Source organism: Tachypleus tridentatus, unplaced genomic scaffold (assembly GCF_004210375.1).
Source record: "Tachypleus tridentatus isolate NWPU-2018 unplaced genomic scaffold, ASM421037v1 Hic_cluster_1, whole genome shotgun sequence".
Taxonomy (NCBI): Eukaryota; Metazoa; Arthropoda; class Merostomata; order Xiphosura; family Limulidae; genus Tachypleus; species Tachypleus tridentatus.
In genome coordinates this window covers 4,479,891-4,505,690 of record NW_027467777.1, presented here as the reverse complement: position 1 = coordinate 4,505,690, position 25,800 = coordinate 4,479,891, and the positions used below count along the sequence as shown (strand labels likewise).

The 25,800-nt window shown below is 33.8% G+C and overlaps 1 pseudogene across 1 annotated transcript; it reads right to left on the bottom strand.

The window, feature by feature from the left end:
* Positions 1-6,175: 6,175 nt before the first annotated feature.
* On the bottom strand, positions 6,176-15,485 carry LOC143241908 (synaptotagmin-4-like; annotated as a pseudogene). Its single transcript, XR_013022338.1, has 3 exons — positions 14,582-15,485; positions 13,992-14,115; positions 6,176-6,630 (listed from the first exon to the last, which is right to left on the bottom strand). The product of XR_013022338.1 is annotated as a synaptotagmin-4-like (transcript).
* Positions 15,486-25,800: the final 10,315 nt, after the last annotated feature.

The window sequence follows — 25,800 nt, the reverse complement described above, 5'->3', positions numbered from 1 at the left end:
GAAGAAGAAGAATATAGAAGGAAAGGAGCAAGTAGAAGTGAAGAGAAATATAGAAGGAAAGGAGCAAGTAGTGAAGTGAAGAGAATATAGAAGGAAAGGAGCAAGTGGAAGTGAAGAGAATATAGAGAGGAAAGGAGTATGTGGAAGTGAAGAGAATAAGACATAAGATGAAATCGCCAACCCACCCAACAGAAAGAAAGATTAACCCAAGAAAGACAATGGAGTCCAGATCAGCCGATCCAAACAGAAATCTCAAAATAAAGAAATTGGAGCTACTTACAAAGATAGTGCTGGTACAAAACAACAAAAGAGAGACTAACGCCATGGATGCTGCTACTAAAAGAAACACAATCAAGAAAACGCGCCTCACTTACCACAAGGAGGAGGTGTCGTTTCTATGATTCATGGCTGTTCGACTAATTGACAAATGAAGTCAGTAGATGGAGTAACAGCTACAGAATTGATTGGAGCATGTGACAAACGACTAAAAGTGACGACAACTCACAGCATGCCAGTAGGTCAGGGACAAGAAAGAAAAAGTCCAATAAGACACTGTGTGCAATAATGCAACAGTAAGGGCCATTCAAGTACCTGATAACCAGATGACAGGCAAAGTGCACCAGTGCATGCTAATTGATGGGACAGTGAGAAAGCTTCCCATAGAAAAATAATGGTGAATACTCCATATTATGTAGGAAACCTCGAAGCCATGTGTATAAAGGCGCTAATATACGAGTTAGTGATTGGAAACATACCAAGTAGAAGTTATTTGGAAAAAAAAAAACAGAAAGAAGACTGATGTGATATCTGTAGTCACCATTAGAGCTCTATGGAAGAAAATAAAGCAAGACATCAAGCCATTGCAATTATTAAAATGTGACATTCCATATGTAGGTTTATGTGAATGAAAAATGCTAAGAAGAAACTTCAGGGCAGTGCTCCATCAAGCACAATATAAAATAGAAAGTGGCTGACAAAACAGAGGACCGGAGAGGATTATTGAACTGAACCTATTAAAGCATTTCTACTGGAGAAGCTAAACACATCAAAGCAGTAAGAAGTGCTTGAATAACAAGAAGGTCAATGATCGAACTTTTGAGGAGAAACAGAAGGTCTTACTTCTGCTGCCCACAGCCAACGCAAACTCACCCAGCAGTAGAAAGGACCATTTCTAGAACAGGAAGTGGTTAGCATAATGCATTATAAAATAAAAGTAAACAAGGTTTACCATGCAATTCTGTTGAAGAGGTATTTAAAGAAGAAAGACGTCTTGGGTGCGGGTACTGAGGCAAAGATGGACATAGCAGGTGTAGCTTTCATAGATGCAAAACCAGAAGACAGTGACTTTGTTACAGAAGAAAAAAACCATTTGATGTGGATGAGACGTACAAGGATGTCAATGTAAATAACAAACTTATTGTAAAGAAGAAAAGAGAAGTGCAGTAATTACTGTGCCAACATACAACTCAAGATGAAGACAAGGGATCCTGTGAAGCCCTACTGAGGCCCTGTATGAAGAAAGACTGACAAAGGAACTGCAAGTGTTGGTGCAGACTATATAAATAGCCTTTTGTGTGAAATAAGAATTCTTTATATGTAGTGTAAAATATTGCAAGTATTTTTTCTTGAAGATGGATTATTGTTGGACTGCTTGATATATTCAGTCCCTGTTGGACGGCTCGGCATGGTTAGGCGCTGGCCTTGCAATCTGAGAGTCATGGGTTCAAATATTTTTCCCACTAAATATACTCGCCATTTCAGCTGGGGTGCCATTATAACGTGACTGTAAACCAACTATTTGCTGGTAAAATAGTAACCTAAAAGTTAGCAATGGTTAATGGTGACTAACTGCCTTCCTCTAAGCTTTCACTGCTGAATAAAAGATAGCGATCTCAAACAGCTCTCGTGTAACTTTGCTCGACATTCAAACCAAAATTCATCGTACTTTGATGAAACAGAATATATAACGATTGAATCGTTTTAAAACGTCATGAAATATGTTTATTGTTGTCATTGTTAGTTTTTTAAAGATATTGAGCCTTCTACTTCTTATTTTGATTTAGTTTTGTTTTAAAATGTACTTATTGTCTGGGCTAAAATGTCTTACAGGAATTCTAAAATATGGCATACTTTTTAGTAACAAACTTAAGCCTAAATATAAAAGTTTATTGATTGCTTTATTTTATTTGTTTGATGTAAGTTGTTGTTGATTTCTGCGATGAAGAAAAAAAAAAGAAAATTTTCAATAAATGGCTCTTTCGGCATTTCTTAAGCTCAGAAAACAAAGTACTTGTCATGTGTAAGATCGCTTTGCCTGACTGTTTAAAAGATTTAGAATTGTTTCACGCCGTAATTTGAATGTTAAAATCGTGATCCAATGATACCTTTATTCAAAACGAACAAAATTCGAGCTCCTTTGAAAGATTTTTACAAATTAAATTACAGTTATCCTGCCTAACATACAATTAAATAATATGAGAAACATAATAGTTCAGTTGTATCCCATATACACTTGAATGTTGCATGAAATTCTAATGTAATATCTGCACGCCAGTTTTGTAAACGTTGTTTACTACTACGAAGGATCCATCGGTCAGTAACTTCTACCTCAGATATCTTATTCGTTATTGAGTATGAAAAACAAAATCACCAAAATACTTAAAGGGGAATTTATTATTATTACACCACCTAGATTTTGTTCACTGTTGCAAAAATAAATAAATAAAATATTGACATTCAACTGAATTAGTCTGAGCATAGTTAACAAATCATTGGCAAACCATCTTCGTGACAGTTTCAGTCTTAAAACATGTACCTGAACATAAACAAATATATTTTAACACTATTTCTCCAAACAAGTTTTCAACGGAAAACTTCAGTACACTTATCAACGTTGAAGCTTGATTATTTTAAGAAACAAAATATGCAATTATTTTCTTCATTTATATACATTTTTGCGGATTTTATTCTAAATCTAAAGAAGAGACAGTCAGACAGTTATTTAGCAGAGCAAATCGAACTTTCTTTCTTCTTGTCAGTTCAGTCGAGCTCTGACAACATCGTATCTTTTTCTGTAAAGTAAAATTTCAGTATAACACTGAAACTTACAGAAACTCAAATTCACCTTGTGAAATACTCATACGTTTTTATTACGTATTTATGGCACACACAAATAAATTATATTAAGGGTTTTCAAACAATTTCACAAAACTGTTTTGTCACGACACAACGACACTATATAAGGCAGTGATGGCGAACCTATGACACGCGAAAAATATTTGCTGGCAAGCGACATGCAGCGCCGTCTATTGATTCTTTAAACCTTAACGCTAAACCATGATAAATAAATATACATAAGTAATGAATATAATTATTGCCAAATGCAGCAGCGAATGATTTTTTTCCAACCCGGTAGCAGTGAGAAATGGTCACAGCAGACATCTCACGCCCTCTTGACTCAAGTTTTGCGGTTATGGGAACACATGACATCGGATGACACGTTTTGAATTCCTCATAGGTCCAGTGTACACGTAAGTATTTGAGTAAAAATAGAAGTAAACTGTTGGTATTGGTTTCACTCTGCTCATAGGGTTCTTCTGTTGTTCGTGAGTGAATACGAGAAAGTTAATGATAATAACAGTAAATATGCATTTATTTTTTCACAGTAAATATATGAATTATATCGTGTTATTTGGCGTGGCATGTGTATATTTTTATCAGTTATTTAATTATAGATTTATTTTTATATAAATGACATAACTTTTCAGTTGTTGTTATATGTTAAATTATCGTATTTAAGTTAATTGGTAAGATATCTTTAAGTTGTATTTACCGTTTTCAGTTTGTCAGCTCAACCAGCAAAGAAACAAAAACATTCAAGTGGAAGGAGTAGCAGAGATTTTCAAGAATCGCGGACTGTAAGATTTGATCAAAAGTGGTGATAAAATATTATGTATCTTATGTTCTGTAGCAGTGATGTGCAGGACTTCCTCTGTAAAGTAGCATTATGAAATATATCGTAAACGGATTTATGATAAGAGTGTACAAGAACAAAAAGAACACATTTCTCAAGAAATCAGCAACAACAACATGAAGACAAATGTTTTGATGAAACTTGTTTCACGTAGTTCCAACTTCGTTGCTGCGTGTTTTAGGATGATTTCAAAGAATACTGCTTAACATGGAAAACCACTTAGTGATGAGGAGTATATTAAAGAATCATGCTTCTTTGTTTTTTGACGGTTTTTCAGAAAAAAAAAATTATTCAGCGCATTAAGGAATTGTCAGTAAATAAAAACATAGTAAAAGACAGGACATAGAAACAAACATAACAGAACAGCTATCAAAAGATATTGGTTCATGTAAATTCCTTTCCATTTGTCTTGATGATAGCATTGATGTTACATCATCAGCTACGACAGCCATTATTATCCGATTTTGTAGGGGTGATAAAATCTCCGATGAACTGGTTAACTTGGTATCTTTATTTGAACATGCCACAGGGGCTGAAATATATATGGCAGTAGTAAACTAATTATCCAATAGTAATCCAATCGTGACAACTGATGGTGCACCCAGCATGATTGATAAAGAAGCAGGTTTTGGTAGGCTTTCATTGTATTATACATAAGAAGGTTTTATGTGCAAAAGCTGGCCTTAAGGAGCTTGCAAATCTGATGGAAATTGTAACCAAGTTAGTTTATTTTATTTCTGCGCATGCTTTGAAAAAAAATTACAATTTCAGAATTTACTGAGAGGTGAATTCGTTGTACACAGGACTACTTATGTACGACAGTGTTCGTTGGCTGAGTAGAGGTTCTGTCCTTAAACGGTTTGTTGAATGTTTAGATGAAATTCGTCTGTTTTGACAAATGAAAAATTTTCTTGTCAAGAATTATGTGATGTTGTATGCGTTTTTAGATTGATGTTTTTTACAAATTTCTCCTCAGATTTAAATGACTTGAACATCAAATTACAGGGATCTGCCAAAACACTTGATGTTACGTTTAATAACAAAAACTTTTGAAATGAAACTGAAAAGTTTTAAACGTGATGTTTACAATGGCACTTTTAAATATTTCCAAAACCTAAAACACACATTCGGAGCACAGATGTTGGAATTCATGAGAAAACACATTCAGAGCTTCCAAATGTAATTTTCAAGCACCATTAATTCAACTTTTGAACATTTTTTTAAAGATTTAATAAGCTTAGGTTATTTGAGGAAACTGTAAAATTCATAAAGTATAGATACAGTAAAACATAAAACAAATTGAATTTGGAAATGTTGCAGTGGATTGACTTGGATAATTTTGAGATGCAACAAATTGATTTACAAAGCAGCTCAATTTGGAGGCAAACATTCGTCGATATAAGAGCTGAACTACAAGATGGGTTAGTGACCAGAATAGTGCAAAAAATGAGGTTCTGAAACTCTGAATTCTATTACTGAAACTTTTGACTGTTATAAAATTGTTACAATGACAGTATTAACAGTATTTTCATCAACATATTTATACGAGTCATTATTTTCAGTGATGAATTTTATATAGTATAATTATAGGAATAGACTTGCTGATAAATCTAGTGCTGCATGTATGGACAACCAAGTACAAGCCTAATATAAAGTATCTGCCATCGCTGATGCAGCATAAAAAAGTCTCATTAAGAGTAAAATATGCTTACATAATATGAACCAAAATTTATCATTTCACAAAGCGCTTTGTTAATAGTAAAATAATGAATAAATAAGCAAAATGACTCCTCCTGTTTCATTAAAAAGTCCATTATTATTGTTACTAGTTTATTAATTGTATTTCATGTGAATTACTACACTTATTAATAATATGTAACTCCTAAAGTTGTTTTACTTAAAATAATTCAGAATAATAATAAATGATAATCTGCTATTCACAATTACCATTGGCACACGAGAGAATCTTTCAGAAGATTATCTCCAATTTGAAACACACTCTCAAAAGGTTCGCCATCCCTGATATAAGGTATAATGTACAATAATTCACTTACAGAGAATTATTTCTTTGATGAAAGCGTCTTATTGGAAACAAATATATATATATACACATGAGGCTTGTTTTCAACACTTCTACATGAAACGGGAAAACGCCAACCTTATTCCAAAACGAAACGTTATTTTCAATATTCAGCTGTAAACTCGATAAATAATTAAACATACACAAAATATCGGCGTGAATGAAAGATACTGAACTAGAGCTGTTTAGTTTTGCTTCAATATTATCAACATTTCTAAACTCAAACTCGGAGAAGTTAAGCTACTACTGAAGGCACATAAGACGATCCCTCATTCCATGAGTCTGTGCCACTCTGCTATCTGTCTACGAGGAGAGTTGGTAATCTCGTGCCAGTGGTGTTGTGCAGCGCCCCCAACCCGAGATCCTAGAACCAGCCGACCAACCACTTCGTTCTTTGTAACACAATCCCAGTCCAGAACAAGAAACTCCAGTCCCATACATCCCAGCCCTTCATTAGGGACATTAAAAACAAACGACTCGTTAAACAGAGGGTTAACTGTAATGCGTTTCTTCACGTGCGTCTTCTTCTTAGCAATTCTCTGGTTCTTGTATAGAAGATACAACTTGACGTAGGGATCTGTTAAAGATAATATAGGCGTTCGGTTAACACAGAAAAACTATGTACATATAAACAAGCGGCTTGAAAAACTTTAAGTAGAACAATCTACTGGAAAAAATGTTTCTTTATTTCTGAGGTATAGAAATACCTAACAAAAAATAAGCTAGTCTTGAATTAGATGAACAAAATTCGTTTTAAACTATATGGTATTATGTATAGTTATATGGCAGTGTACGTAGCCACTGTCTTGTGTGGTTAGTATATAGCAGTGTGCGTAGCCACTGTCTTGTGTAGTTATATAGCAGTGTATGTAGCCACTGTCTTGTGTAGTTATATAGCAGTGTACGTAGCCACTGTCTTGTGTAGTTATATAGCAGTGTACGTAGCCACTGTTCACCACTACACAATACCAGTAATCTCATTCTTCACGACGAGTGGTCCATTTTCAGATTCACTGTCTTAACGGTATTATTTAGGTCCATATGAAAAAATGAACTCAAATAAAACCTGAAAACAACAAACGGATGCTTTAAATAGAGATGTTCATTTAAAAACTACAGCTCTACAGGGTATTCAGTCGTATCTTAAGTAGGATATAAAACCAGGGTATTCATTTAGAAATAACAGCTCTACAGGGTATTCAGACATGTGTATCTTAGGTAGGATATAAAACACGGATATTCATTTGGAAACTACAGCTCTACAAGGTATTCATACTTGTGTATCTTAGGTAGGATATACAACAAGAGATATTCATTTAGAAACTACAGCTCTACATGGTATTCACACAATTGTATCTTAAGTAGGATATAAAACAAGAGATATTCATTTAGAAACTACAACTCTACATGGTATTCAGACATGTGTATCTTAAGTAGGATATAAAACATGAGATATTCATTTAGAAACTACAGCTCTACAGGGTATTCAGACATGTGTATCTTAAGTAGGATATAAAACAAGAGATATTCATTTAGAAACTACAGCTCTACATGGTATTCAGACATGTGTATCTTAAGTAGGATATAAAACATGAGATATTCATTTAGAAACTACAGCTCTACAGGGTATTCAGACATGTGTATCTTAAGTAGGATATAAAACAAGAGATATTCATTTAGAAACTACAACTCTACATGGTGTTCAGACATGTGTATCTTAAGTAGGATATAAAACAAGAGATATTCATTTAGAAACTACAACTCTACATGGTATTCGAACATGTGTATCTTAAGTGGGATATAAAACAAGAGATATTCCTTTAGAAACTACAGCTCTACATGGTATTTAGACATGTGTATCTTAAGTAGGATATAAAACAAGAGATATTCATTTAGAAACTACATCTCTACATGGTATTCAGACATGTGTATCTTAAGTGGGATATAAAACAAGAGATATTCATTTAGAAACTACAACTCTACAGGGTATTCAGACATGTGTATCTTAAGTAGGATATAAAACAAGAGATATTCATTTAGAAACTACAGCTCTACATGGTATTCAGACATGTGTCTTAAGTGGGATATAAAACATGAGATATTCATTTAGAAACTACAGCTCTACAGGGTATTCAGACATGTGTATCTTAAGTAGGATATAAAACAAGAGATATTCATTTAGAAACTACAGCTCTACATGGTATTCAGACATGTGTATCTTAAGTAGGATATAAAACATGAGATATTCATTTAGAAACTACAGCTCTACAGGGTATTCAGACATGTGTATCTTAAGTAGGATATAAAACAAGAGATATTCATTTAGAAACTACAACTCTACATGGTGTTCAGACATGTGTATCTAAAGTAGGATATAAAACAAGAGATATTCATTTAGAAACTACAACTCTACATGGTATTCGACATGTGTATCTTAAGTAGGATATAAAACAAGAGATATTCCTTTAGAAACTACAGCTCTACATGGTATTTAGACATGTGTATCTTAAGTAGGATATAAAACAAGAGATATTCATTTAGAAACTACATCTCTACATGGTATTCAGACATGTGTATCTTAAGTAGGATATAAAACAAGAGATATTCATTTAGAAACTACAACTCTACAGGGTATTCAGACATGTGTATCTTAAGTAGGATATAAAACAAGAGATATTCATTTAGAAACTACAACTCTACATGGTATTCAGACATGTGTATCTTAAGTGGGATATAAAACATGAGATATTCATTTAGAAACTACACAGCTCTACAGGGTATTCAGACATGTGTATCTTAAGTAGGATATAAAACAAGAGATATTCATTTAGAAACTACAGCTCTACATGGTATTCAGACATGTGTATCTTAAGTAGGATATAAAACATGAGATATTCATTTAGAAACTACAGCTCTACAGGGTATTCAGACATGTGTATCTTAAGTAGGATATAAAACAAGAGATATTCATTTAGAAACTACAACTCTACATGGTGTTCAGACATGTGTATCTTAAGTAGGATATAAAAACAAGAGATATTCATTTAGAAACTACAACTCTACATGGTATTCGAACATGTGTATCTTAAGTAGGATATAAAACAAGAGATATTCCTTTAGAAACTACAGCTCTACATGGTATTTAGACATGTGTATCTTAAGTAGGATATAAAACAAGAGATATTCATTTAGAAACTACATCTCTACATGGTATTCAGACATGTGTATCTTAAGTAGGATATAAAACAAAGAGATATTCATTTAGAAACTACAACTCTACAGGTATTCAGACATGTGTATCTTAAGTAGGATATAAAACAAGAGATATTCATTTAGAAACTACAGCTCTACATGGTATTCAGACATGTGTATCTTAAGTAGGATATAAAACATGAGATATTCATTTAGAAACTACAGCTCTACAGGGTATTCAGACATGTGTATCTTAAGTAGGATATAAAACAAGAGATATTCATTTAGAAACTACAGCTCTACATGGTATTCAGACATGTGTATCTTAAGTAGGATATAAAACATGAGATATTCATTTAGAAACTACAGCTCTACAGGGTATTCAGACATGTGTATCTTAAGTAGGATATAAAACAAAGAGATATTCATTTAGAAACTACAACTCTACATGGTGTTCAGACATGTGTATCTAAAGTAGGATATAAAACAAAGAGATATTCATTTAGAAACTACAACTCTACATGGTATTCGAACATGTGTATCTTAAGTAGGATATAAAACAAGAGATATTCCTTTAGAAACTACAGCTCTACATGGTATTTAGACATGTGTATCTTAAGTAGGATATAAAACAAGAGATATTCATTTAGAAACTACATCTCTACATGGTATTCAGACATGTGTATCTTAAGTAGGATATAAAACAAGAGATATTCATTTAGAAACTACAACTCTACAGGGTATTCAGACATGTGTATCTTAAGTAGGATATAAAACAAGAGATATTCATTTAGAAACTACAGCTCTACATGGTATTCAGACATGTGTATCTTAAGTAGGATATAAAACATGAGATATTCATTTAGAAACTACAGCTCTACAGGGTATTCAGACATGTGTATCTTAAGTAGGATATAAAACAAGAGATATTCATTTAGAAACTACAACTCTACATGGTATTCAGACATGTGTATCTTAAGTAGGATATAAAACAAGAGATATTCCTTTAGAAACTACAGCTCTACATGGTATTTAGACATGTGTATCTTAAGTAGGATATAAAACAAGAGATATTCATTTAGAAACTACAACTCTACATGGTATTCAGACATGTGTATCTTAAGTAGGATATAAAACAAGAGATATTCATTTAGAAACTACATCTCTACATGGTATTCATACATGTGTATCTTAAGTAGGATATAAAACAAGAGATATTCATTTAGAAACTACAACTCTACAGGGTATTCAGACATGTGTATCTTAAGTAGGATATAAAACAAGAGATATTCATTTAGAAACTACAGCTCTACATGGTGTTCAGACATGTGTATCTTAAGTAGGATATAAAACAAGAGATATTCATTTAGAAACTACAACTCTACATGGTATTCAGACATGTGTATCTTAAGTAGGATATAAAACAAGAGATATTCCTTTAGAAACTACAGCTCTACATGGTATTTAGACATGTGTATCTTAAGTAGGATATAAAACAAGAGATATTCATTTAGAAACTACAACTCTACATGGTATTCAGACATGTGTATCTTAAGTAGGATATAAAACAAGAGATATTCATTTAGAAACTACAGCTCTACAGGGTATTCAGACATGTGTATCTTAAGTAGGATATAAAACAAGAGATATTCATTTAGAAACTACAACTCTACATGGTATTCAGACATGTGTATCTTAAGTAGGATATAAAACAAGAGATATTCCTTTAGAAACTACAGCTCTACATGGTATTTAGACATGTGTATCTTAAGTAGGATATAAAACAAGAGATATTCATTTAGAAACTACATCTCTACATGGTATTCAGACATGTGTATCTTAAGTAGGATATAAAACAAGAGATATTCATTTAGAAACTACAACTCTACAGGGTATTCAGACATGTGTATCTTAAGTAGGATATAAAACAAGAGATATTCATTTAGAAACTACAGCTCTACAGGGTATTCAGACATGTGTATCTTAAGTAGGATATGAAACAAGAGATATTCATTTAGAAACTACAGCTCTACATGGTATTCACACATTTGTATCTTAAGTAGGATATAAAACAAGAGATATTCATTTAAAAACTACAACTCTACATGGTATTCAGACATGTGTATCTTAAGTAGGATATAAAACAAGAGATATTCATTTAGAAACTACAACTCTACAGGGTATTCAGACATGTGTATCTTAAGTAGGATATAAAACAAGAGATATTCATTTAGAAACTACAACTCTACATGGTATTCAGACATGTGTATCTTAAGTAGGATATAAAACAAGAGATATTCATTTAGAAACTACAACTCTACAGGGTATTCAGACATGTGTATCTTAAGTAGGATATAAAACAGGAGATATTCATTTAAAACTACAACTCTACATGGTATTCAGACATGTGTATCTTAAGTGGGATATAAAACAAGAGATATTCATTTAGAAACTACAGCTCTACATGGTATTCACACATTTGTATCTTAAGTAGGATATAAAACAAGAGATATTCATTTAAAAACTACAACTCTACATGGTATTCAGACATGTGTATCTTAAGTAGGATATAAAACAAGAGATATTCATTTAGAAACTACAACTCTACAGGGTATTCAGACATGTGTATCTTAAGTAGGATATAAAACAGGAGATATTCATTTAGAAACTACAACTCTACATGGTATTCAGACATGTGTATCTTAAGTAGGATATAAAACAGGAATGTTCATGTGTGTATATTGGTGCAACTTATATTAGTAAACTTTACATTGGTAGAACATATACACGATTGGAACTTATATTAGTAGACTTTATATTGGTAGAAATTATATTAGTAGACTTTACATCGGTGGAACTTATATTAGTAGACTTTACATTGGTAGAGCTTATATTAGTAGACTTTATATTGGTATAACTTATATTAGTAGACTTTATATTGGTATAACCTGTATTAGTGATACCTATATTGGTATAACTTATACTAGTAGTACCTAGGTAGATATTGTTATAACTTATATTAGTAGACTTTACATTGGTAGAACTTATATTAGTAGACTTTACATTGGTAGAATGCATATCGGTAGAACTTACATTGGCATTACTTATATTAGTAGACTTTATATTGGTAGAACTTATATTAGTAAACTTTACATTGGTAAAACTTATATCGTAGAACTTATATTGGCATTACTTATATTAGTAGACTTTATATTGGTATTACTTATATTAGTAGACTTTATATTGGTATTACTTATAATAGTAAACTTTACATAGGTAGAAGGTATATCGGTAGAACTTATATTAGTAGACTTTACATTAGTAAACTTTACATTGGTGGAACTTATATTAGTAGACTTTATATTGATAGAACTTATATTAGTAAACTTTATACTTTAGTAGAACTTATATTAGTAAACTTTATACCGTAGAACTTATATTAGTAGACTTTATACTGGTAGAACTTATATTAGTAGACTTTATATTGGTATAAGGTATATTAGTAGACTTTATACAGGTAGAACTTATATTAGTAGACTTTATATTGGTAGAACTTATATTAGTAGACTTTATATTTGGTAGAACGTATATTAGTAGACTTTATATTGGTAGAACTTATATTAGTAGACTTTATATTTGGTAGAACTTATATTAGTAGACTTTATACAGGTAGAACTTATATTAGTAAACTTTATATTTGGTAGAACGTATATTAGTAGACTTTATACAGGTAGAACTTATATTAGTAGACTTTATATTTGGTAGAACTTATATTAGTAGACTTTATATTTGGTAGAACGTATATTAGTAGACTTTATACAGGTATAACGATATTAGTATACTTTATATTTGGTAGAAACATATATAGTAGACTTTATATTTGGTAGAACTTATATTAGTAGACTTTATATTTGGTAGAACGTATATTAGTAGACTTTATACAGGTATAACGTATATTAGTATACTTTTATATTTGGTAGAACGTATATTAGTAGACTTTATACAGGTTATAACGTATATTAATATACTTTATATTTGGTAGAACGATATTAGTAGACTTTATATTTGGTAGAACGTATATTAGTAGACTTTATACAGGTATAACGTATATTAATATACTTTATATTTGGTAAAACGTATATTAGTAGACTTTATACAGGTATAATGTATATTAGTAGACTTTATATTTGGTAGAACGTATATTAGTAGACTTTATACAGGTATAACGTATATTAGTAGACTTTATATTTGGTAGAACGTATATTAGTAGACTTTATATTTGGTAGAACGTATATTAGTAGACTTTATATTGGTAGAACGTATAGTAGACTTTATACAGGTATAACGTATATTAGTAGACTTTATATTTGGTAGAACGTATATTAGTAGACTTTATACAGGTATAACGTATATTAGTAGACTTTATATTTGGTAGAACGTATATTAGTAGACTTTATACAGGTATAACGTATATTAGTAGACTTTATATAGGTATAGCGTATATTAGTAGACTTTATATTTAGTAGAACTGCTTTGTTGTTTTTTAATGTATACACAAAGTTGTTTTGTTTTCTAAATTACTCCATTACTTCAGCTGACCTTTTTTAACTTTTTTAACAATTTCGCCCCTGGATATACTAAGTGTGGCCTTACATTCTACAAGTATTTAACTAAGTTTTGAAGTTATAGCTGGACTGAAATGAAATAAAACTAGAATCCTAAAGAACACCGTGGTGTGAAGTTTACCACTTATTCCAGTCACGTTCACCTTCGGAAGGTTTCTTGCTTTCAGTACCACGGCTGTCAATCTGCTCGCTGCAGGTTGGTAACACAGAGAAACCAGCAACTCTCCACGTCCGTGTGACCGAAGCTATCAGAGAACGTTTGCAATATGAAACAAGTGTTGTTTTTCAAACGTTTACTTATAAGATAAATCTCAAAACAAAACTTTCAACCAGTCATCAACATTGAGTTGAAACTACAATCATTAAGAATAATTTATAAACGAAAATATGGATCTTAAATGTACATGAAATTAGCAGAAGAATGTACCGATGTCAGAATCGACGTGTCAACAATGATGTGATGGTGACCTAACTAGGCTTAAGATAATCGAGTTACTTTATTTCTGAGGAAAAGTTTTAAGTCCACAATAATTCAGTAGAGCGTAATACGAGTATTTCTCAAAACAAGAAATATCCTAAAAAATAAATTAGTTCTTCAGAATAAAAATGTTCCGTTTCCATTAAACATTATGTATATTATTATTATTAGTATATATGTCATATATATAATACTATATGTATATTAAGTTGTCACAGTTCAAAGTGATTTACCTTCAGTGTCCGGGGAGCAATTTCCTTTGTGAGAGTAATTTCCTTCTCTAATTCTTCAAACTCGCAGTTTTGAAAGGGATAAATGACTTCCCCAATGATGTCATCTCTGGAGTATCGGTCAAAGCTAAGAACCACAAAGTGTAGGGTAGTGACCTCAAGCTTGTTGGGAGTGATGCCGTAAAACGTGAATTCTTCGTCATAATGAGGGTGTAAGGTGTTCCGCAGTACTCTGGTTTTCACTTTGTGCTGTTTATCCGGAAGCAACAACAGCTTAACGTAAGGGTCAGATGTCCCCTTGTTCAAGTCTTTCGGTGGCAGGTGCGTACATTGAACAATGGTGACCAGCAGGGACTGCTTCTCTGCCGAGTACCTCAACCGAAAGTGGAGTTTGCCAAGCTTGCTATCGTGTTCATTAATAATTTCTTTCTCTCTCTTATTTCCTTCTTTCTCTTTATTACCATGACAACCATGAACTTCGTTTTCGTTTTTAATGTGACACTTTGGGATCGACTGTTTACATTCGTGGACACCTGGTGATTGATACCTCAGAGTGTCAGTATTTCCTCTGTCCATGTTCTGAGAAGCGGAAGATGACTTGTCAAAGAGAGGCTTATTTTGGTTTGTGGAACTTGAGTTTTGTTTCAAACTTCTGGCTGTTTTCAAGGCAGTTGGTTTTCGCAGAACGACAGGTTTTCCTGGACATTTTCTTGAAAATGAAACACAGTTTGTGAACGACCTGCAACGTTTTACGTCGATAACAATAGCACGTGACTGCTGCTAACGTGAAGACAAAAAAAGCGCTTCCAATGCATATCCCAACCAGTGTAGGCATTGTAACTGTAAAACAAATACATTCGAAGGTGTGTACACTGTTAAGTGATTGAATCTGTTACCTGAATCAACTTTCACTTCAGTTTCTGTTCAGTATATTTTGATGTAATAGCTACAGAAGACTAAACATTATTTATTACCTGAATCTTGTTGTAAAATTAACAATAATTTTAATTTATATTTAATATTTGTATTGCCAAAAATATCCCTGATAAACACTTTATATATATGTATATATATTTGTGGTGTTAAGCGTACTCAAGATACAAACACTTGTAATATATACAGTTTTCAAATCCACCTATCAACACCTTTTTCACTTGTCAAAATCTTTCAAGACAAAAGAAATAAAGCGATCTAATAGGTGGAAACTGGAATGAAACAATTTTAAAACAGCGAATAGAAATCCCTCTAAGGTGTTCAACTAAATAAATAAAACTTTCGAAATTAAAATAACAAGAATATATATAATACAACCAGTCTGTTTGTTGTTAAGCGCAAAACTAGACAATAAGCTATCTGTGCTGTGGGGCCCGCATAGCCAGGTGGTTAAGGCATACAACTCATAATCCGAAGGTCACGAGTTCGAATCCAGGTCGCACCGAACATGCTCGCCCTTTCAGCCGTGGGGACGTTATAAATTACGATCAATCCCACTATTCGTTGGTAAAAGAGTAGCCCAACAGCTGCCTTCCCTCTGGTCTTACACTGCTAAATTCGGGACGGCCAGCGCAGATAGCCCTCGTGCAGCTTTGCACTAAATTAAAAAAAAAAAATTATGCTGTGACCACTACACGTACCGCAGAGCCACTGGAGGAGGGATAGTTGAGATTGCGTAGACACAGTTATGTAGAGATAACTTGAAACACTTATATTATTATCAAACGAATAAGAGTTATAGCTGCGACTTTTGTTTTCAAGTATTAAGTGTAATAATAAGTTCGATTTATTTCTCTTGTTTTTCATATTAGATCAATACTTTTAGTCAGAGCAGATGTGTGTGTGTTCGTTGTTAAACACAAAGCTATAAAATGGGATATCTGAGTCCTGCACCCACCTGGTATCGAGACAGGGCTTTTTTGTTGTCATAAGCTCTAGAACTTACCGCTAAAATACCAGTGGTAGAGAACAAGCGAAACAAAATATATAGAATGAAATAACCAAAATATACCAGATATATACAAGAAAAACTTATCTCAATCCTCATATTAAACACCTGTCATGTTCTTCAAATTGTGTTAATAAAAATATCAAATGCTTCATGCGACTGTATTTGAATATAAAACTAATCAACTGTCAAACAATAATTATTTTATGATACTGTCAGTTCAGACCAACCGTCAATTTCCACACGAACTATAATTGTGAATGTAACGTGTACTTTGTATTGTCAAATATTGCATGTGTACTATACAAAAATGTCATGTAACTACAGTGTGTCAGTTAAAATACCTTGTATTAGGAACTGTTTGACAATAGCTAAAAAATTAGGGAGCTTAGCAAGATAGTGAAATGAATGTCTATAGAAATCACGTTTTTGTTTAATGTAATGTACAAGAACAGGGAGTAACAACAGAGCTTAAGACGTACTAGTAACAAACACTAATAGTAAGAACAGAACAGGGAGTAACAACAGAGCTTCAGATGTACTAATAACAAACACCAACAGTAAGAACAAGACAGGGAGTAACAACAGAGCTTAAGATGTACTAGTAACAAACACTAATAGTAAGAACAGAACAGGGAGAAACAACAGAGCTTCAGATGTACTAGTAACAAACACCAATAGTAAAAACAGGACAGGGAGTAACAACAGAGCTTAAGATGTACTAGTAACAAACAACAATAGTAAAACAGGACAGGGAGTAACAACAGAGCTTAAGATGTACTAGTAACAAACACCAATAGTAAAAACAGGACAGGGAGTAACAACAGAGCTACAAATATACTAGTAACAAACAGCAATAGTAACAACAGAACAGGGAGTAACAACAGCGCTTAAGATGTACTAATAACAAACAGCAATAGTAAGAACAGAACAGGGAGTAACAACAAAGCTTAAGATGTACTACTAACAAACAGCAATAAGAAGAACAGAACAGGAGTAACAACAGAGCATAAGATGTACCAGTAACAAACACCAATAGTAAGAACAGAACAGGGAGTAACAACAGAGCTTAAGATGTACCAGTAACAAACACCAATAGTAAGAACAGAACAGGGAGTAACAACAGAGCTTCAGATGTACTAGTAACAAACACCAATAGTAAAAACAGGACAGGGAGTAACAACAGTTTAAGATGTACTAGTAACAAACACCAATAGTATAAACAGGAAAGGGAGTAACAACAGAGCTTAATATTTACTAGTAACAAACACCAACAGTAAAAAGAAGACAGGGAGTAACAACAGAGCTTAAGATGTACCAGTAACAAACACCAATAGTAAAAACAGAACAGGGAGTAACAACAGAGCTTAAAATGTACTAGTAACAAACACCAATAGTAAGAACAGAAGAGGGAGTAACAACAGAGCTTAAGATGTACCAGTAACAAACACCAATAGTAAGAACAGAACAGGGAGTAACAACAGAGCTTAATATGTACTAGTAACAAACAGCAATAGTAAGAACAGAACAGGGAGTAACAACAGAGCTTAAGATGTACTAGTAACAAACAACAATAGTAAAAACAGGACAGGGAGTAACAACAGAGCTTAAGATGTACTAGTAACAAACACCAATAGTAAAAACAGGACAGGGAGTAACAACAGAGCTACAGATATACTAGTAACAAACAGCAATAGTAACAACAGAACAGGGAGTAACAACAGCGCTTAAGATGTACTAATAACAAACAGCAATTGTAAGAACAGAACAGGGAATAACAACAAAGCTTAAGATGTACTACTAACAAACAGCAATAGTAAGAACAGAACAGGGAGTAACAACAGAGCATAAGATGTACCAGTAACAAACACCAATAGTAAGAACAGAACAGGGAGTAACAACAGAGCTTCAGGTGTACTAGTAACAAACACCAATAGTAAAAACAGGACAGGGAGTAACAACAGTTTAAGATGTACTAGTAACAAACACCAATAGTATAAACAGGAAAGGGAGTAACAACAGAGCTTAAGATTTACTAGTAACAAACACCAACAGTAAAAAGAAGACAGGGAGTAACAACAGAGCTTGAGATGTACCAGTAACAAACACCAATAGTAAAAACAGAACAGGGAGTAACAACAGAGCTTAAGATGTACTAGTAACAAACACCAATAGTAAGAACAGAAGAGGGAGTAACAACAGAGCTTAAGATGTACCAGTAACAAACACCAATAGTAAGAACAGAACAGGGAGTAACAACAGAGCTTAATATGTACTAGTAACAAACAGCAATAGTAAGAACAGAACAGGGAGTAACAACAGAGCTTAAGAAGTACTAGTAACAAACAACAATAGTAAAAACAGGACAGGGAGTAACAACAGAGCTTAAGATGTACTAGTAACAAACACCAATAGTAAAAACAGAAGAGGGAGTAACAACAGAGCTACAGATAAACTAGTAACAAACAGCAATAGTAACAACAGAACAGGGAGTAACAACAGCGCTTAAGATGTACTAATAACAAACAGCAATTGTAAGAACAGAACAAGGAGTAACAACAAAGCTTAAGATGTACTACTAACAAACAGCAATAGTAAGAACAGAACAGGGAGTAACAACAGAGCATAAGATGTACCAGTAACAAACACCAATAGTAAGAACAGAACAGGGAGTAACAACAGAGCTTAAGATGTACCAGTAACAAACACCAATAGTAAGAACAGAACAGGGAGTAACAACAGAGCTTCAGGTGTACTAGTAACAAACACCAATAGTAAAAACAGGACAGGGAGTAACAACAGTTTAAGATGTACTAGTAACAAACACCAATAGTAAAACAGGAAGGGAGTAACAACAGAGCTTAAGATTTACTAGTAACAAACACCAACAGTAAAAAGAAGACAGGGAGTAACAACAGAGCTTAAGATGTACCAGTAACAAACACCAATAGTAAAAACAGAAAAGGGAGTAACAACAGAGCTTAAGATGTACTAGTAACAAACACCAATAGTAAGAACAGAAGAGGGAGTAACAACAGAGCTTAAGATGTACCAGTAACAAACACCAATAGTAAGAACAGAACAGGGAGTAACAACAGAGCTTAATATGTACTAGTAACAAACAGCAATAGTAAGAACAGAACAGGGTGTAACAACAGAGCTTAAGATGTACTAGTAACAAACACCAATAGTAAGAACAGAACAGGGAGAAAAACAGAGCTTAGGATGTACTAGTAACAAACACCTATAGTAAGAACAGGACAAGGAGTAACAACAGAGCTCAAGATGTACTAGTAACAAACAGCAATAGTAAGAACAGAACAGGGAGTAACAACAGAGCTTAAGATGCACTAGTAACAAACACTAATAGTAAGAACAGAACAGGGAGTAACAACAGAGCTTAAGATGTACTAGTAACAAACACCAATAGTAAAAACAGGACAGGGAGTAACAACAGAGCTACAGATATACTAGTAACAAACAGCAATAGTAACAACAGAACAGGGAGTAACAACAGCGCTTAAGATGTACTAATAACAAACAGCAATAGTAAGAACAGAACAGGGAGTAACAACAAGCTTAAGATGTACTACTAACAAACAGCAATAGTAAGAACAGAACAGGGAGTAACAAGAGAGCGTAAGATGTACCAGTAACAAACACCAATAGTAAGAACAGAACAGGGAGTAACAACAGAGCTTAAGATGTACCAGTAACAAACACCAATAGTAAGAACAGAAGAGAGAGTAACAACACAGCTCAAGATGTACTAGTAACAAACACCAATAGTAAGAACCGTAGAGGGAGTAACAACAGAGCTTCAGGGGTACTAGTAACAAACACCAATAGTAAAAACAGGACAGGGAGTAACAACAGAGTTTAAGATGTACTAGTAACAAACACCAATAGTAAAAACAGGACAGGGAGTAACAACAGAGCTTAAGATGTACTAGTAACAAACACCAATAGTAAGAACAGAACAGGGAGAAAAAAACAGAGCTTAGGATGTACTAGTAACAAACACCAATAGTAAGAACAGGACAAGGAGTAACAACAGAACTCAAGATGTACTAGTAACAAACAGCAATAGTAAGAACAGAACAGGGAGTAACAACAGAGCTTAAGATGTACTAGTAACAAACACCAATAGTAAAAAACAGGGACAGGAGTAACAACAGAGCTTAAGATGTACTAGTAACAAACACCAATAGTAAAAAAAACAGGACAGGTAGTAACAAAGCTTAAGATGTACTACTAACAAACAGCAATAGTAAGAACAAGAACAGGGAGTAACAACAGAGCTTAAGATGTACCAGTAACAAACACAATAGTAAGAACAGAACAGGGAGTAACAACAGAGCTTAATATGTACTTAGTAACAAACAGCAATAGTAAGAACAGAACAGGGAGTAACAAAAGAGCTTAAGATGTACTAGTAACAAACACCAATAGTAAGAACAGAACAGGGAGAAAAACAGAGCTTAGGATGTACTAGTAACAAACACCAATAGTAAGAACAGGACAAGGAGTAACAACAGAACTCAAGATGTACTAGTAACAAACAGCAATAGTAAGAACAGAACAGGGAGTAACAACAGAGCTTAAGATGTACTAGTAACAAACACCAATAGTAAAAACAGGACAGGGAGTAACAACAGAGCTTAAGATGTACTAATAACAAACACTAATAGTAAGAACAGAACAGGGAGTAACAACAGCGCTTAAGATGTACTAGTAACAAACAGCAATAGTAAGAACAGAACAGGGAGTAACAACAAAGCTTAAGATGTACTACTAACAAACAGCAATAGTAAGAACAGAACAGGGAGTAACAACAGAGCTTAAGATGTACTAGTAACAAACACCAATAGTAAGAACAGAACAGGGAGTAACAACAGAGCTTAAGATGTACCAGTAACAAACACCAATAGTAAGAACAGAAGAGGGAGTAACAACAGAGCTTAAGATGTACTAGTAACAAACACCAATAGTAAGAACAGAACGGGGAGTAACAACAGAGCTTAAGATGTACCAGTAACAAACAGCAATAGTAAGAACAGAACAGGGAGTAACAACAGCGCTTAAGATGTACTAATAACAAACAGCAATAGTAAGAACAGAACAGGGAGTAACAACAAAGCTTAAGATGTACTAGTAACAAACACCAATAGTAAGAACAGAACAGGGAGTAACAACAGAGCTTAGGATGTACTAGTAACAAACACCAATAGTAAGAACAAGACAAGAAGTAACAACAGAGCTCAAGATGTACTAGTAACAAACAGCAATAGTAAGAACAGAACAGGGAGTAACAACAGAGCTTAAGATGTACCAGTAACAAACACCAATAGTAAGAACAGAAGAGGGAGTAACAACAGAGCTTAAGATGTACCAGTAACAAACACCAATAGTAAGAACAGAACAGGGAGTAACAACAGAGCTTGAGATGTACTAGTAACAAACACCAATAGTAAAAACAGAACAGGAGTAACAACAGAGCTTAAGATGTACTAGTAACAAACACCAATAGTAAGAACAGAACAGGGAGTAACAACAGAGCTTAAGATGTACCAGTAACAAACACCAATAGTAAGAACAGAACAGGGAGTAACAACAGAGCTTAAGATGTACTAGTAACAAACACCAATAGTAAAAACAGAAGAGGGAGTAACAACAGAGCTTAAGATGTACCAGTAACAAACACCAATAGTAAGAACAGAACAGGGAGTAACAACAGAGCTTAAGATGTACTAGTAACAAACACCAATAGTAAGAACAGAAGAGGGAGTAACAACAGAGCTTCAGGTGTACTAGTAACAAACACCAATAGTAAGAACAGAACAGGGAGTAACAACAGAGCTTAAGATGTACTAGTAACAAACACCAATAGTAAGAACAGAACAGGGAGTAACAACAGAGCTTAGGATGTACTAGTAACAAACACCAATAGTAAGAACAGGACAAGAAGTAACAACAGATCTCAAGATGTACTAGTAACAAACACCAATAGTAAGAACAGAACAGGGAGTAACAACAGAGCTTAGGATGTACTAGTAACAAACACCAATAGTAAGAACAGGACAAGGAGTAACAACAGAGCTCAAGATGTACTAGTAACAAACAGCAATAGTAAGAACAGAACAGGGAGTAACAACAGAGCTTAAGATGTACCAGTAACAAACACGAATAGTAAAAACAGAAGATGGAGTAACAACAGAGATTAAGATGTACTAGTAACAAACACCAATAGTAAGAACAGGACAAGAAGTAACAACAGATCTCAAGATGTACCAGTAACAATCACCAATAGTAAGAACAGAAGAGGGAGTAACAACAGAGCTTAAGATGTACTAGTAACAAACACCAATAGTAAGAACAGAACAGGGAATAACAACAGAGCTTAAGATGTACTAGTAACAAACAGCAATAGTAAGAACAGAACAAGGAGTAACAACAAAGCTTAAGATGTACTACTAACAAACAGCAATAGTAAGAACAGAACAGGGAGTAACAACAGAGCATAAGATGTACCAGTAACAAACACCAATAGTAAGAACAGAACAGGGAGTAACAACAGAGCTTAAGATGTACTAGTAACAAACACCAATAGTAAGAACAGAACAGGAGTAACAACAGAGCTTAAGGTGTACTAGTAACAAACACCAATAGTAAAAACAGGAAGGGAGTAACAACAGTTTAAGATGTACTAGTAACAAACACCAATAGTAAGAAACAGAAAGGAGTAACAACAGAGCTTAAGATGTACTAGTAACAAACACCAATAGTAAGAACAGAACAGGGAGTAACAACAGAGCTTAAGATGTACCTAGTAACAAACACCAATAGTAAAAACAGAACAGGGAGTAAAAACAGAGCTTAAGATGTACTAGTAACAAACACCAATAGTAAGAACAGAACAGGGAGTAACAACAGAGCTTAAGATGTACTAGTAACAAACACCAATAGTAAGAACAGAACAGGGAGTAACAACAGAGCTTAAGATGTACTAGTAACAAACAGCAATAGTAAGAACAGAACAGGGAGTAACAACAGAGCTTAAGATGTACTAGTAACAAACAACAATAGTAAAACAGAACAGGGAGTAACAACAGAGCTTAAGATGTACTAGTAACAAACACCAATAGTAAGAACAGGACAGGGAGTAACAACAGAGCTACAGATGTACTAGTAACAAACAGCAATAGTAACAACAGAACAGGGAGTAACAACAGAGCTTAAGATGTACTAATAACAAACAGCAATAGTAAGAACAGAACAGGAAGTAACAACAAAGCTTAAGATGTACTAGTAACAAAACAGCAATAGTAAGAACAGAACAGGGAGTAACAACAGAGCTTAAGATGTACCAGTAACAAACACCAATAGTAAGAACAGAACAGGGAGTAACAACAGAGCTTAGGATGTACTAGTAACAAACACCAATAGTAAGAACAGGACAGGAGTAACAACAGTTTAAGATGTACTAGTAACAAACACCAATAGTAAAACAGGAAGGGGAGTAACAACAGAGCTTAAGATGTACTAGTAACAAACACCAATAGTAAAAAGAGAAGACAGGGAGTAACAACAGAGCTTAAGATGTACCAGTAACAAACACCAATAGTAAGAACAGAACAGGGAGTAACAACAGAGCTTAAGATGTACTAGTAACAAACACCAATAGTAAGAACAGAACAACAGAGCTTAAGATGTACCAGTAACAAACACCAATAGTAAGAACAGAACAGGAGTAACAACAGAGCTTAAGATGTACTAGTAACAAACAGCAATAGTAAGAACAGAACAGGGAGTAACAACAGAGCTTAAGATGTACTAGTAACAAACAACAATAGTAAGAACAGAACAGGGAGTAACAACAGAGCTTAAGATGTACTAGTAACAAACACCAATAGTAAGAACAGAAGAGGGAGTAACAACAGAGCTTAATAAACTAGTAACAAACAAGCAATAGTAAGAACAGAACAGGGAGTAACAACAGAGCTTAAGATGTACAATAACAAACAAATGCAATAGTAAGAACAGAACAAGGAGTAACAACAGAGCTTAAGATGTACTAGTAACAAACAGCAATAGTAAGAACAGAACAGGGAGTAACAACAGAGCATAAGATGTACTAGTAACAAACACCAATAGTAAGAACAGAACAGGGAGTAACAACAGAGCTTAAGATGTACCAGTAACAAACACCAATAGTAAGAACAGAACAGGAGTAACAACAGAGCTTCAGATGTACTAGTAACAAACACCAATAGTAAAAACAGGACAGGGAGTAACAACAGTTTAAGATGTACTAGTAACAAACACCAATAGTAAAAACAGAAAGGGAAACAACAGAGCTTAAGATGTACTAGTAACAAACACCAATAGTAAAAAAGAAGACAGGGAGTAACAACAGAGCTTAAGATGTACCAGTAACAAACACCAATAGTAAAACAGAAAGGGGAGTAACAACAGAGCTTAAGATGTACTAGTAACAAAACACCAATAGTAAGAACAGAAGAGGGAGTAACAACAGAGCTTAAGATGTACTAGTAACAAACACCAATAGTAAGAACAGAACAGGGAGTAACAACAGAGCTTAAGATGTACTAGTAACAAACAGCAATAGTAAGAACAGAACAGGGTGTAACAACAGAGCTTAAGATGTACTAGTAACAAACACCAATAGTAAGAACAGAACAGGGAGAAAAACAGAGCTTAGGATGTACTAGTAACAAACACCAATAGTAAGAACAGAACAGGGAGTAACAACAGAGCTTAAGATGTACTAGTAACAAACAGCAATAGTAAGAACAGAACAGGGAGTAACAACAGAGCTTAAGATGCACTAGTAACAAACACCAATAGTAAGAACAGAACAGGGAGTAACAACAGAGCTTAAGATGTACTAGTAACAAACACCAATAGTAAAAACAGAACAGGGAGTAACAACAGAGCTTCAGGTGTACTAGTAACAAACAGCAACAGTAAGAACAGAACAGGGAGTAACAACACAGCCTAAGATGTACCAGTAACAAATACCAATTGTAAGAATAGAACAGGGAGTAACAACAAAGCTTAAGATGTACTAGTAACAAACAGCAATAGTAAGAACAGAACAGGGAGTAACAACAGAGCTTAAGATGTACCAGTAACAAACACCAATAGTAAGAACAGAACAGGGAGTAACAACAGAGCTTAAGATGTACCAGTAACAAACACCAATAGTAAGAACAGAAGAGAGAGTAACAACACAGCTCAAGATGTACTAGTAACAAAC